A 10404-nucleotide genomic window follows, 5' to 3' on the forward strand; every position below is an offset into this window, starting at 1 on the left:
ATTCTTGGTTACAATATAATAACACTCAATACAACATGATATAACCCTTCAACATCGAATGTTACATAATAAAGGACCGTCTTAACGAGCCATTAACATATATGACACCTTGCTGATGAAGGTAACAATACAACTATTTTATTATATGTGACACCTTGCTGATGAAAGTAATAATATTATTTAATAATTCTTGTAGGAAGAGGTTTAATAAAATGATCGATGGGCCATTGTTTAAAGAATATATCTAAATATTAATAAAAGACTACAAATAATGACATATGGCATTTTCTTCTTTAACCAAATAAATTTTATTTATATTTATTTAATTAATATATTTCTTTTAATACTAATAACCAATATATATAAATATCACTTATCTTTGTCTTTATCCCTATCTTTATTTTAATATTAATATAAATCCAATTAATAATATTATAAATATCTAAATCTAATATCTAATAAATTATTAATATCCTTTGTTTTAGACCCTTTATTTTTTTACTTATTAATAATATTACTTAAAACTTTTATACTTTTGCAATTTAGACCCTTTGTTTTTTTTACTTATAAATCTAAAGCTTTTCATCTTTTCCAATTTAACCCCAACTCTTTTTAATTTTCAATTTTGTTCCACCATATTTTTCATCATTCCCAAGCTTTTCGTTTCGTTCTAAATTTCGTGAGTTAACGCACCGCAACGTGCGTGTGGGGTTCAACATTTTTCGTATATTTTTCCCGTTTGGCCCGTCAAAACACAACTATTTTTCTCCATTTGACACGTTCGTCGCAACGCACGGGTCCTGGATTAACTAAGTTATTTTTTCTATGTTTTACGTTTCGATTTAATTTCTCTGCAACGAGCTTGCGTAATTTAAAGATTTTACGTCTGCTTTTCGCTCGGCTTTATTTTTTTCCGTTTTTATTTATTTTGTTTTTACGAGTTTTCCGGAGTTGGTGATCGCTGATAATGGTATAGCATTGATACTACTTGACACAATTTTACGACAACCGCTGTAATGCACGGGCTTAATACTAGTCTTTTAATATAAAACTATCAGACTTAATTTAAAGAATTCTATCCTATAATAAAAACTACGAGACGTTGTGACTCTTTATTTCCCTCTGTTCTCCTCTCCATGAAACCCTAGGTCTCACCCACAGCCGTCATCTCCGCACAGCGCCACTCAAAACCCAGCCGGAAGCAGCGGCGCTGTATGTATGGTCTGTTTGGTTACTTTTTTAAACAAACCCTCCGTTGTCCTTCTGATTTCTCACTCGCCATTGAGATTATTTCGTAGTCTTTTTCCCAGTTGCTTTATCTTATGTTATTAATTAGTTAATTTCATGAGTTGTTTTGAGTCACTTTAAATTATTTTATTTATTTTAGATCCTTAATTTGAATTTTAAATAGAGAAATCATGTTAAAAGAATTACTCACGAACTGTTTAATTTGGTTCAACTTGTATAGTCTAAAGTTATCTTTCCTGTTGGTTGTAAGATTTTTTTTCTTTCTTTTTTTTTTTTTCTTTTTTGTTTCGGATGCATTGCAAGTTTTGGATGCTCAGTTGTAGTTTTAAATGCTTGTAAAGAGTTAGTTATAAAATAATCTCTAGAGTGTGTTAAATATAAACATATGCATGTAGGGTGTATACATTATGTCTGATGTGCGTGATACGCGTTGTGCTTGCGGACAGTGGCGAAGCTTGACCCGAATGACGGGAGGGTCGAAAACGTATATCCCCAAAAATTTCTATAGAACCGGGGGGTCGAAAACGTATATACCCAAAAATTTCTATACGAAAACTACATATATAACACTACTGAGCGAAAAGTTGGGGGGTCGGGCGCCCCCTCCCGCCCCTTCTATACTTCGCCCCTACTTGCGGACATGTCCCTTTACATTAGAAAAGTGGTAATCAGCGTGGTAGGGGATCACATGAAGACGTCGTGGAGGATGTAATAATCATATTTTAGGGAAACGAAATTATCCGGGCATCATGGTGAGGCATCCTATGAGAGTCCTACTAGCAGGCATCCTATGTTTGTGCTCAAAGAAGTTGATTAAGATAATGTTTGTTTTCAATTCTTCATTTGGTGTTAATCGTGTAAGGCTTCCTATACGGTTGTTTTTATAGTGAAAGATGGAAGTAGAACAAAAGGAATAGGGCAATGGTTAGTTGAAAATGGGTTCGAATCGAGAGTAAAAGGAAGGGGCTTTTTTGATTCGTGGGTGGGCACCGCAAGATCTAATTAAACCCATTGTACTAAGCCGTGGGTATTTTGTTGACACGTTTCTGAGTCTAGGATATTTTATTATTGGTTGTCATCGTATAATAAAACAAATTGCAATTGAATTACTTAAGTTTTTCGCATGTTTTCGCCGCCGCAACGTGCGGCGGGTAAAAATTATGGTTTTTATATATTCTATTGCTCTATATATGTGTGGTTTATATTGTACTTCGCACATAGTCTAGCCTTACACATATTTTTTTTTCTATTTAGGAACAAATTACTAAAAAAGTCAGAGAGCGGAAGAACAAACAACCAGTTTTAACAATTTCGGTTGAAAAAGTGCGAGCGGAAATGGAAAATGAACTTGCAAATGAAAGGGATGCTAGAGAAGATTTGGAGCAAAGAGAGCAACAGATGGAAAAAAGAAATGAAAGAAAATGAAGAAATGAGGCTAAACAATTTGAAGAGTTTATAAAAAAAAAATTCAGCCTCCCGTTAGTCATTAGTGGTAGTTTTTTAATTATTTCGACTCTTTATGTTTAACAATGGTGGTGTTTTTATTTAAACGAGCTCAAAATTCATGTTATTTGTTCCTGGTCGTTATGTTTACCAACGGTGATTTTGTAATTTAAATGTACTCCAATTTATGTAATTTGGTTTTGATGAATTTATGTTTCCAATCATATTTATCATTATGCTTTTTAGCAGGGCAAAATGGTATTTTGTATTCATTTTAATACATTTGTAGGAAATGTGTAGGAAAAAGATTAAACAAGGTCGTCAGAATTCCTTAGAATTGTATAGGAAAAAAAGATTACATTGTAGGAAATGCGCAGGATAAAAAATTCATTCCATTGGAATTGTGTAGGAAAAAAACTAATTTCGTAGGAAATTTATAGGAAAAAAGAATACATTTCGCTGGAATTGTGTATGAAAAAAATAATTTCGTAGTAACTGTGTAGGAAAAACGAATACATTCCGTTAGAATTGTGTGGGAAGAAAAACATAATTTCGCAGAAAATGTGTAAGGACACAAATGTTATTATTTTAATCTTATTTTACGTTTTTTTAAACAATTAAAATTGAAATGTTTACTTGGTACAAGTAAGTGAAATTAATAAGGTTTAAATTTTATTAATAAGAGTTAAATATGAATAAATCGTTTCATGCATTGATAAGTGTACCTTACACATTAAAACTTGTGTTATTAATAAGGTTCTTCCCCCTTCCCCCTCTCCCCGTTTACCGTCCAAAACAGGCCGTATGGAGTATAGCCAAATGGTAAGGCATCGGTTTTTGGTACATCGCTCTCTCCAGGAGGTTGGCCGCCTATCCTAGATCTTCCCATCGATCATGCGATCACACTCGATCTTTCCATCCGACTACCCAAAGACTTGGAGCGCATCTTTTGTTGTTTCCACTGCCAATAGGAAGGCCAGGGGCATACAGATCTTTTTTTATCCAAAAGCAAAAGTCGGTCGAATCGGTCGGGCCCCTGCCCCGGAACGTCGAATGAAACAGGTGGCCGGGTTCTTTTTCTACCACCCTTTTGATAAAGAAATCATTTTCATGCATTTATAAATTGTACCTTACATATTAAACCTTGCTTTCTTAAATTATTTGTGAAATTACAACCGAGGAAATTAATAAGGTTTACATGTTATTAATAAGAGTTAAATAGAAAGAAATAATTTTCATACATTGATAAATTGTACCTTACACATTAAAACTTGTGTTAGGTGTCATAATTTTTTTTTGTAAAATTACAATGGAGTATAAAGAAATTCTTTATATAGTAATATAGATAGATAATATAGATTTAAAAAAAAAATTACCCTAAGGTTACAAAATCAATCTTAATTCATATATTTTTCTTATAAATATAATTATAATTATTAATTGATTTATATATTATTTTGAAATGTCATATTTCACCTGTTAATTTATTTATTATTTGATTTTATTTTAGGTTTGTTTAAATTAATTAAAAATGAAAAGTTTACATGCTATAAATGAACGAAATTAATAAGGTTTACATACTATTAAAAAAGGTCTAATTAGAATAAATTATACCCTACACATTAAAACTTGTGTCAAATGTCTTAATATTTTTGTCAAATTACAATTTTGAACATAGAAATCCTTTATATAGGGCAATGATACAAATGTATTTCTGTTTTGGCCCCATGGATACTAATACATCTACACCACACATTATCTTATATAAGAATCATGAAATATTGTTAATTATCGGAAGTTTCAAGGGATAAAATAAGAAAATGTTGCATGGGAAGCCACATATTTATGAAACAACAATATGGACGATGGGGATGACTAACCATTGCCAACTATTTCTCATTTTGACTCTAAAATACAAGTGCCATAGCATAGCATAGCAAGAAAGTTATAATTGTGAATATGTTCACTATGAATTAAATGTGTATTACTGACAATTATATGTCGGTGATTAGTCAGTCTAAGCAGTTACCGATGGAAATTCGTCAATAACAATCCATTGAAATTTTACAGGTGGGTACATAACTTTCGTAAGGTATCAATGATGACTAAATTTGTTGGTGGATCGTCAACAACTTTTTTTAAAGTTTTCCTAGATGCTTGTTTCTAATGAAATACCGACAAAATTGGCCTCTGTTATTTGTAGGTAATAATTATTAATTTTTAGAATATTTAAAATTTGTAAAAGTAATGGAAAATAAAAAAAATTCATATATCTGAAAAATGATTACAATAATGTTAAAAATACCAAATAAACCAAATAAACGTTTAATTACAATAACCTTAAATAAAATATACATTACCCATGGATAATCGACACATCAGTCTAAGATTATAGACCCTATTTCGGTTCTGTCATATCTACTGAGCCTGCACCATCCGGAACCTTGAAGATCTTATAGTCCGGAACTCCACAAGCACATGTCACTCGAAAACCTATATTTTCCAGAACTTTGACTTCTGCTAAATCCTCAAACACTGTTTAATAGTTTACAAGATATTCAAAGACCTAACTATTTAACTATTGTCACAGAATATGCACCAGCAAATCAAAACAATAATATTTTTACAACAATCAATTATTTTTAAATTAGATTAAAGGGGATTTCATGAGCACTCGAATGGTGGTGGTACGCGGTTATGATAGTGGGTGATGTGGTAGATGGTCGATTGGAGGTGGTGGACGACGATTATGATGGTGGACGTCACAAATTTTGGGTGGTGGTGATAGACGACATTGATGGTGGATCATGAAAAGTAGTTGTGTTGGTGGATAATGGGGATAGGCGATTGTGATGATGGATGGAGGGTGGTGGACGGTTGATTGGAGGTGGTGGTCGGTGGTTGTGATAAGGTCAATAGGAGTTGGTGGTTGACGGATGTTGGTGATGGAGGGTAGCACTGATAAGAGAGTGTGGAGGGAACGAGAGAGGTGTGGAGGGAAATGAAAAGGAAGAAGTGAGAATAACAGGCAATATGATCTTTTTCTATGACATAATATCACTGTCGACCTAAGTCGTTGGTAACGAAGTTATTTTATTATTACGATAAACTGTCCGTGTTCGATGATAGATTAGCATCTCATGTTCGAATCCAGTTTCCACTGATTTTGTATCTTATCACAAACTGTAGCTTATTTGATCTTATTGGTTAGCAAGGTATTTGTAGGGGACCCCTTTTCTAGAAAAGAATTTTTATTGTAACAAAAATATAATCTAAAACAAGGTTTTTTATATCCTTTTCTACCTGTATAAGCCAATTCATGAATGCTAATTAGTAATCTACCGGTATAAGCCAATTCATGAATGCTAATTAGTAAGTTAACTCACAATTACATCCTATGCGCAAATAGATAAAAACCTTTTTTGTGAACAACTTAAATTACACCAAATTCGCTTTCGGCGGGGCTCGAACCCTTGACCTCAAGTGGAGCAACACCTTAACTCCAATGACTTTGCAAATTGAACTCAACCTGTAACGCTTCGCATTTCTGTACTTTCCTTATTTAGAAAGCGTACCTGTATTTCTATTTATGGTAACTTGCAATCTTAGTTTCTTCGTATTTCCTTCCAAACATTGTAATCCAAGGCTTTGATCATAATAAAACTCGATTATTTTATACATTTTCTTATACATACTTGTTATACATTGAAAACATGGATACATGCTCATATGCGAAAACTCATACTTGGAATACTTAAAACATCATTTATACATGCATCATACTTATAAACTACACTTGTATGCTTCAAACAGTTAAAAGCGGCTAAAATACACAAAGTCTACCAGCCATTAACCCTCGTGCGAGTTAAGCTTCTTCGCGCGAAGTGCCGATCCGTGCGACTGGCCTCAGTCGCACAAGACTCCCTATTTGCACCAAACTCACCTCCGCATCTATAAATATCACACCACTTTCTGACTTGACACTTTCTGCATCTCAAAATCTCTGCACTTACACACTTCGGACAAGGCATTTCAGTAGCTTCTAGAGTGAGTTCTAAGCTCACTTACATAATCCTTTCTTTTACATTTATTCTATTTTACTTCCATCTTCATACTTGCGACAAACCTCTTGGAGGATTTCACATATTTGCCTTGGCAATCTGAGATGAAGCCTCACCACTTTAAGGCCAAAAACGAAGATTCAAGTCTATTTTCATTCTAAGTTTTTATACATTACATTCTGATTTAGAAACTTGGTGAAACTTGGAACCTACCAAGCTCACAACTAGGTCCATAGCTGTGGGTTTGTGTTAAGGTTGATTTCCATCAAGAAACAAGCTCAAAACATAGATTTTCGTGACGAACCAGGCTTCAGTCTCACGAAGCAGTCTCTTCGCACGGACATACTCCCCTGGTGCGATTGAGCCCACTCGCACAAATGAGCAAACTGTTATTTTCTTTTCCGTTCATGCATAACTCCGAGTACTGAAACCATCCAGGATTCCCCATTTTCCGTATGGACGAACGTGTGTTTTGGTAGAAGTGTGGACCATGGGAGCCTTGGCTTTCCAAACTAGTCCCATTACCTCACTCAAGAACCTTGCAAACGAACACCCAAACAATCTCCTAGATCAGAGTAAGTTAACCCCGCCTCGCCTCCAACACTTGCCATGTTGGGAATGACATGCTCGAGTTGTCTTTGTTCGGCTGTTTGGATATGTGTATTTATTTATTTATGTTATTCATGACTAACGAGGCTTTATCGACTATGTCGATCAACTTTGAGCTTTGGTGAATCATACAACGAGGTATTCATACCTTCATGCTTGACATCCATGAATTCTGTTACATTATTGGACGGATGAATACTACCGTATAATATAAAATATAAAATATAAAATACACTAAACTGAATTCATAACATTAGCCGATTGATGGTTAAATGTTCAAAAAGATTTCTGTTCACACAGACTGATCTCTTTCGTACGAAAGGACCCCAGTTCGCAGGAACTAGGTCCCTTCGCACGGAAGGACTTTCATCTGCACGAACAATGTTAGGTAATTCGATTATCCCCTATCTCCGTTCTGAGTTCCTCGTCTGCTGATTCTAATGGGCAAATCAGGACCCATGAAATCATAGAAACTTAATGTCACAACGAGTGCTTAGACGGGATATACTTTCATGTTTTTTATATATACCTTTGTACTTTAATTCCGATCCGAACTCTTTATTCAAATACAAACAACTCACACACCTTCGTTTACCCCTTGTAGGGTAACCTTGGTGTTCCAATCCTCCACTCGTTAACTCTCGGTTTTGTTTTATTGGAAAGCTTGCAAAACTGTGAGTATACTCGACACCCCATTTACATTTTACACTTTTGGGTGTAACACATTCATGCTATTAAACTCACACAAACACACAAACTTTATGCTTAAACACAATCAAACAATCATTCATACATGCTTAATACGTTATGCTTTAATTCGTATGTGCTGGAACATTCTTATGTGGTATACTTGTCATTAACTTCGTACAAGCCTCCCTTAACATATATAACGCCATAGGAGTAATGCACCGCCCGTATTCATGAGGTCGTGTTAAGTTAAAACAGAACGGTCTTATCGTTGCTATGATAAGATTACGCTAGCGGTAATCTTTGGATTAACATTTATAGTTGCATGTCAGTCATATGTTAATTTTAGATAACTATTTTGCCATGTGGATTGTTTAAACTCTTTATATTATGCTAGTACTCAAACTTGTATACTCGCCAATACTTTTTGTATTGAACTATACTTTGAAATGTGTTGCAAGAAATTGATGATGATGATGACAATGAAACCTAGTAGGGGTGACTAGATACCCACATTAGAACTTTAGTTTTGTTGTTGTAATTGTTTCATATACTTGTTGTATTTGATTTCTTGTTGTTGTATTTCGTTTCCAAAGGTTGTACTTGAATATTATCCGATGAAATGAAATTCGATTTTATTAAATATTGTCGCAAATAGTGTTATAAACCCAAATACCTGCGCGTGGTCTACGCGACAAGACATAAGAGGTCAAGAAACTCTTCTCTGAACCGCCCGTATTCATGAGGTCGTGTTAAGTTAAAACAGAACGGTCTTATCGTTGCTACGATAAGATTACGCTAGCGGTAATCTTTGGATTAACATTTATAGTTGCATGTCAGTCATATGTTAATTTTAGATAACTATTTTGCCATGTGGATTGTTTAAACTCTTTATATTATGCTAGTACTCAAACTTGTATACTCGCCAATACTTTTTGTATTGAACTATACTTTGAAATGTGTTGCAAGAAATTGATGATGATGATGACAATGAAACCTAGTAGGGGTGACTAGATACCCACATTAGAACTTTAGTTTTGTTGTTGTAATTGTTTCATATACTTGTTGTATTTGATTTCTTGTTGTTGTATTTCGTTTCCAAAGGTTGTACTTGAATATTATCCGATGAAATGAAATTCGATTTTATTAAATATTGTCGCAAATAGTATTATGAAGTCTCTAGCAATCTCGTTTTCGTCTCACTCCGATGTTTCTGTCATCGGTTGGGGTGTGACATAACCCCCTACCCCAAATAGATAAAAACCTTATTAAGACATTGCGAATTCAAACATATTTTATTAAAATTAGGGATATTGGATTTTAATAATCCAAACTTTGCCTGTTGACCGACATTAATCTAGACTTAAGAAATTCCTTAGAACATTCCCAACTTTCAAAATATTTTCATCCACCGAACCGTTTACTAACAGGGTCTACCAAGTTAGTGCTTGCTGACGTGGATGATTATGTGAAAAAAAAATATTTTTTAAAACCTCTTTAATACACACACATACCTTATCTCTATTTTTTCCTTCTCGATCTCTCTTTTCTCACCGCCACCACCATCATAGCAGCCACCTGCCACCACCGTCACTATCCCCCTACCACCATCAACAACCACCACAATCCACCTACTACCACCACCTAACCCATTACCACAGCCACCACCATCGACCCTAGTTCAGTCGCCACACTCCACCACCACCAACCCTTCACCACCCCTACCTTCAATTCATCCTCCACCTTGAAATCACCTATGTTTTGACTCTTCATGTTGCCACCATCGACAATCTCCGGCCAAGCATGACCAACCCGAATCCAACGACTATTCAAGGTTATTCTCATACCATTTTACTCGTTTCATGTCCCCAAACAGAATCCCTAAGGATTTAGTCATTAACTGTAATCATGGAACATAAATTATGACATAACATTAGAAGGTGCAAACTAGGGTTCATAGATGTGGAAGAAGATAGCTGATTATATGTTGCTAAGTAATTTTGTGGGTGTGAATGGTGACGGGGTGGTTGCATGTAGGGGGTTTCAAGGTATGAGGCGGTGGTTAAGGGTTAGTGGTGGTGGAGTGCGGTGGCTGAACTAGGGCGGAGGTGATGGTGGTAGCAATTTGGGTGGAGGTAGACGGTTGATTGTGGTGGTGGTAGAAGGTTGGGTTAGGTATGGTGGGTGATGATGGTGGTGGTGGTGGTGGTGATAGTGCCACATAATAGACACATCAGCAAATAACCAGGTTTGTTTGCCACATTAGTTACCATATAAGCAAAAACACTATATGGGTTAGACCTTAGTTAGAAAAGAATCGGTGGAGGAAAATAGTTTGCAAGTTGGGACTGTCATA

Source organism: Helianthus annuus, chromosome 17, assembly GCF_002127325.2.
Source record: "Helianthus annuus cultivar XRQ/B chromosome 17, HanXRQr2.0-SUNRISE, whole genome shotgun sequence".
Classification (NCBI taxonomy): Eukaryota; Viridiplantae; Streptophyta; class Magnoliopsida; order Asterales; family Asteraceae; genus Helianthus; species Helianthus annuus.